Source organism: Cebus imitator, unplaced genomic scaffold, assembly GCF_001604975.1.
Source record: "Cebus imitator isolate Cc_AM_T3 unplaced genomic scaffold, Cebus_imitator-1.0 Scaffold131, whole genome shotgun sequence".
In the NCBI taxonomy this organism is placed as follows: Eukaryota; Metazoa; Chordata; class Mammalia; order Primates; family Cebidae; genus Cebus; species Cebus imitator.
Window position 1 is genome coordinate 2,575,194 of NW_016107446.1, and position 6,601 is coordinate 2,581,794.

Sequence of the window (6,601 nt, forward strand, 5' to 3'; positions counted from 1 at the left end):
TTTTTTGTAGAGGATGGGGTTTCACCATGTTGGCCAGGCTAGTCTTGAACTCCTGACCTCAGGTCATCCACCTGCCTCCGCTTCCCAAACTGCTGGTATTACAGGCATGAAATAGTGAATTTCTAATCCTGCCACTTAATAATAAGAATTTTTTTCATACAAAATTTTCCATCATTAACTATATGGGCACCAGAAGTAGGTTTGTATGGAAAAGATAGGATCTATGCTGACCCTTTCCCTTTATTTAACAATTTTCAAAAAATATAAAGCTGATGCCTTAACAACTTCCAAGAATAAGCAAGGATTTTTTAAATCATTATGAACATATAAGTTTTTATGAATTTGACGTTTTAATCCATTGCAGACATTATTTTATTTTTTGATGCTTAAAATGTCTCATCTTGATTTTGGGGAACTCCTTTAGGCTGAGTCCTTGACATGATTCCTGTGGTTGTTGGTAGCCTTATTGCCTTCCAGCCACACAAGATGCTCAGGGTTTACCTTCCGTACATTCTCCCTTAGACTTAGAACACTGTTCCTTTAGTAGGAAATGGTCGTCAGAGGCCACAGTTATGTGTGAGGGTTGCTTACTACTACTAGATTGTCCTTCCATTTTCTTGGCCTTTCCACTGGACCAAACTGGGAAGTCTTTGTTTTATAATAACAAGAAAATAAGTCATGAGCCCATAATAGTATTTCTAATTCAGATTTAAGATGGTAGTTTTCATGTTATTGATTTTGTATTTTTACCTCTTTTTTCTTACACTAAACTTTGTTATTAACTATGATAACATTATTTGCTTAACAATTAACAATTACATGCAAAATTACATCTTTTCTCTTGAACGTACATGCCAATTACAAAATAACACCAGTGTATTAAAAACTATAATTAACTACGTGTAGTTTAAAATTCCTGTGTGTAGATGAATATATGCTAAAATTCTTGTATTTAGAGCCATTGGAAATATTTTTTTTTCTTTATGGCAACACACTAACTTGATATGCAGTTAGGGTCATTTAATTTTCAAATTGTGATTTCATTCATATTTTGGATTGTGATGGGGGTGGGGAAAGCTCACACATTTCCTGGCCCTCTCTCTCTTAGCTGGTGCATGCCCCAAGGTGTTTCCTGGGTTGGGCAGTTTCCCAAGTTCCCTCCAAGCCCAGCACTTTGCTCCACCTCTGCACCACCCTCAAGAATCCTCTGGGATGGACCAGGCAAGTGGGGAGTCCGTGTTGATTCAGTCCCTGCTTATACTGCTCATACACAGCCCATCTAGAAAGCTACTACAAATTGTACTTCATATTGGATATCACAGTTGATCATGTGTTTACTTCCAAATTCACATCAGAATGAAATCCGGCACTGCAAATGTGACTCTGTCTGCTTCGGAGTCTGCCCATACTCTATCATCCTTCCAAGTGTTCTCCATTTTCCCAGCACCTGAGCAACTTGATCTGAAGTCAATTACAGAACTATTGAGCAACTGGACTCCTATGGGTCTGTCTACCATTCGTAGACCAAAATCCCTCAATCATTTCCCGGTCGACTCCTTTACTAAGGCCAAGTCTACAGCATGATTAACACTGCCTTCTAGGCTTCTCCTTCTCCTCACCCTGTGGGTAGAGATTTGCTAGCCTAAAGCTGGAAGGGTATGAAAGAACAGATGTTCACCTTCATCCTTCCAACCTGTTTCCCCTTCAGATTTCTGCAGGACAAGCTGAAGTTGTTTTTTCCTATTACTCGAACAGAGACGTTATAAATTTCAACCCAGTCCTAGGGCTGCAGATGTTTCTCCCAGTGGTCCAGTGGCATTCTCTATCATCCGTACCCGAAGTTCCCTTTTACATTCTTCTTTGGCTATTGTAATTTACACAAGTCCAAGAACCTCACTGCCTTGGGCCTGTGTGAATGAGCAGATACTTACTGGACATCTAAATTAACCTTGCAAACCCCTCACATGGCTGAACAGAGCCACTCAAGAGGCTGGATACTATATAGAAATTGCTACAAAAGCCATTTTATTTCCAAAATGTACTGGAATTTCTTAGGCATACTTGCCAAACATAGAAATCTTAGGTAATAAATAGTCCTTTAGATACTCAAACTTTGCATGATTCATATCATAGGAGAATAAATTTGCTAGCTAAGTAGACACCAGGTTATGTTAAGGATTTGTTCACTTGGCTGTAGGTAGAAGACATTTATCATTTGTTATCTTTAGGCCCTCTTTCTCCTATTTCAGCTCTAGAAATATATTTCAGCTAAGAGCTGTCCAGGTAAATGGATGGTGTTGCTGTATGTTAAATTTATGGCTCAATTACAATCAATCTTATGCTATCGCCTTCTAGTGTCTGTATATAATTAATACAAACAAAGTAGTAAACCGACATTTCTTATGCCACTTTGTTTCTTGCTGGTAAAGAATAAAATAAAATCAATGCCTACTTTTAAAGTAATTGGCTCCAGAATCTGATCTTAGATTGTCCAGATAGGTATGATGGTAAAGAAAATTATTTCCTTGGGTGGCATTTATTCTAGTACTGTAAATTAGCAAGTGATATTTACCTTACTTAACAGCTCAAATTGTTGTTTTTTTCTCCACTTCCAACTCCCATCATTCCTGGCAGGTTAATTGGGCTGGGGGGATCAAATGTACAGAGGTCAGTTTCTAAAGCTTCCACTAGCAGTATGACAAGACAGTATGGTGGTTAGGTGAGCTGTGTCATTTGAGAATATCGAGCGCAAACAAAGTCACTGTCTACTTTGCCCAGCCAGAGTCAATCCTGGGCCATCTTGGATTAGTATCTATGTTTTGCTACACATCTGTCATGATAAATCATTTTTAAAAAGACTTGTAAATATTTGCCTTTTAAACAAACAGAATTCTATACTGTAAGCCAATCAAACACATTTCTCTTGTTATACAAGGCCATTCAATTAAAACAAAATGGCTTGCTCAGAGTGACTTCCTGGCATTTAGATATTTAGCATTCTGGATCCAGATGCACTGGGAAGCTGAGATGCTTACCACTTATGGTCCTTGGCACACTAGGGTTGCTGAAGACATTGGGCACTAATTTTTCCACTGAAAACTTTATTAGGCATTCTTTTGTTTGGCCAGATAGACATCTGTGTTTTCAGATTAATGTATTAGGAATTTTTAAATCCTAGAAACACATTTAGCTGCTTTGCAGAAATTTCAATATGTGCTCAAAGGATTATCACAGATCTATAAAGGATATTATTATGTACATTCATTTGCTCACCCTGCAAAAGACTGAGCCTTACAGCAAATATCTATATCTATATCTATCTATCTATCTATCTATATATATATATATATGTAGCCAGAGTTGGTGTATTTCGGCAAAGCTCCAGATTCTTTGATAATGAGTGTCACCTTGGTACTTTATCCAAGTGTTCTTCTCAAAATATATATCCTCCTGAATTTAAATAGCTTATACATGCAAGGTGACTGTATTTATGCTTTTTTAAAGAATAGCATAATATTTAATGCATAAAACTAAAGAGTTTAGCATTAACCTAATTAATATGAAAATGAAGGTCAAATGAAAACCTGCATCAAATTGCAACATAATGTAATGTGTTAACATTTCTAACATATAAAGAGCATAAATACATTTTAAATGATATTTATCATAATTAGAAGTTAGGTAAGAGCAGTAACAAGTAGTTTATAAAATAAATTCAGATAGGCAATAAAAATATAAGAAACGTTAGCCTTGTCAGTAACCAGGAAAAGGCTGATTAAACACAGAGAATCATTTGTTTCTTTAAGAAAGCCCAAACATGAAAACAAAAGAAGAGCCATAAGAAACATCAGGGAGCACATGTTCACTTCAGCAAAGCTGGTCTTGTTGACCAGGGAGCCCCCCCAGAGAGTAAGTTGTCAGCATATATTTCAAGCTCTAAATTAATGAATCTTCTCCTGATCTACCAACCAAACAAGATTACAAAGTGTATATAAAGCATTTTTGTGTCACAGTGTTTTGAAGGCAAGAGAAAATAAAAATATCAACCTAAATCTCTAATGATAAGATCTTGGTTAGATAAATTATTGCATAGTCCTATAATAGGATAATAGGCAGCTACTAAAATAGTTAATAGAAGTCTATTTCTTGACATGAAAAGATGTTGATTGCATATTTCACTGGAAAAAATCAAGTTATAAAATAGCTCTGCAGCAACAAAAACTATTTTAAAATAAATTGTAACACCAAGGATATCAAAAAAGTCTAAAAGCATGTACATTTCCTTAGCAGGCTTAAGGATGGATTTTTTCTCCATTTGGCTTATCTGTATGTTTTTTCCCCTCTGCCTTTCTCCCTACTTTTATATTTAATAAGCAAATATTACTGTTGTAATATAAAAATAAAAGAAACATATTTTAAAAACAGAATGCATGCATCTGAATGAGCATTATCTCTTGCTGTCACCTTGGGAAACAATAAAAGTCTAATGATTGATGTAAAACTACTTTTGTGCCTCTTCACTAGACTCATGTTTTATACCGCAAAAGCATCAGTTTTCATCAGTCTTGTTGAGATGACATCTTAATATTTCTTATTTCCTGTGTTTTCTTACAGGAAGATTACAACCCCCAGTGTAACCTGTGTACATACCTGTCTTCACAGCTGGAAATAACTTAATGCATCTGTGTAAATTAATTAAGAATTGCAAATCACAATAACGAAACCATCAATGAGGTTCTTTTGATAAGATCCACATATATTTTCAAGGCCATATATTGTTTTTCTCATAAATGTAAGCATGCAAGCATTTAAGATATATTTTGAAATGTCACACTTTCATGATTTAAGAAAATGAATATAAACAATGTAAGTTCATCTTGATGCAAGACATACCCACAAACACATATATTTCACCATTAACCTTCTTTAGATTATAACAATTGAAACAAAAGTCCAACCCAAGGGGTTCTGAAAATACTGTAGTAGTAATCCAACATCAGGAAGCTGGGAATTTGGCAATCCAATCTGCAGCACATCTGTCTGGGATAAGAAATGACCAGACCACTATTAGCTACCATTTATTGACCATATGCTCCATGCTATACCCTTTACATCTGTGATCTCTTTTAATCCTCATGACACTCCTGAGAGGAAAACAGTGTTGTCCTCAAATACTGAGGCCTAGAGAATCTCAATGACTTGCTCAATTTCACATTCTATTAAGTGGCAGAACCCAGGAAGGTCTGACTCCAGTGTTCTTACTCTTCACAATACATTAAACTAGTTGTGATGAGGAAAATGCAATTAGAAAAATCATTGATTTGCTGATTGCATTTCTATTGCCGAGGTAACTCATTTCTTTCTTTTTTTGTACTTTTTAGGAAATAAGTCTTGCTTTCCTTAATGTAAATACCATCCATGAACGAATGACGGAGTAGGCACATTCCACGAATATACTTAAATTTCAAATATTTTCATTTTCTAAAGACACCCAGGATCAGTCAATTATTTATTCCCTATATAATATTCTACTGATATCTATAATCAAGACAATTATTCGTTACACATGTGAAATTGTATTGCTACAAATAATCAAGGCAGAGAATTTTTGACACACTAACAAGTGATTATATTTTGCAATAAGAATATCCTCTGGGGCCCTGTACAACAATCCCTAATTGTTCCTCTTCTGTTTTACTTAAATTATTCTACTTTAAATTATAAAGATGAATGTGAATGTCATTTCTGTTGTTAGTAAGTTTTGTGATGACCAGCATTTGTTATGTGACACCCAGAGAAGGGAGCATGTAAGGGAAAAATGTGTGAGAACCAGACAGGACAGACACTAAGACTGAAGTATGCCAGTTCTTAGAACTGACAGCCAGCACAACAAACAAAATCAACACAAAGGAAAACCAAAGAAGCAGACATCCCATGAGGAAGACAACAGTCTTTCCTCTGAAACTGCCATGATTTGGGGTTGAGTGAGGAACCTAACTCGAGCGCAAGATTGAGAGAGATGGCACAGCTGCCTCTGGTGGCCCAGATGCTTCAGGATGGAAAGTAGCCACTGTGGAGAACGAGTGATCTGTCTTCCTGAACAGACCATGCAGACAGCTCATGTCTGTGTGCTTCTCTTGTCTGATTCCTATAATGCCCTCTGCTCACCACTCAAACTGTAGGGCACTCGGAAGCATGTTGGCTTACTATCTTCTTCTTCAATTTCTGTGGAGGACTTAATGGCACAGGGCAAACCTTTGCCTTCCAGGCCCCAGCACATGCCAGTGACTTCCAGTCTGAGCAAGCATCCTCAGTAGGGGTGACTTCTCTGTCCAGGTACTCCAGGGTGTTATACTGTGGCCGGGCCCACCATGGTCTGCTAGCTTGCTGCTGGCTGGTTCCTGTACTTTCCTGGCCTACTCCTCTGCTTCTGAGAATAGCGATCTACCCAGCAAAGACAGTTATCCACCTGCCTGCCATTCAGGGCTTTCTACTTTATTTACAAGGCTTTTCGTTTTCAACCTAAAGCATTTTGTTCATAATGTAAGAAGCAGCACAGGGTGGTGATGTGATCTTGAATTTCCTTTTTTTTTTTTCTAAA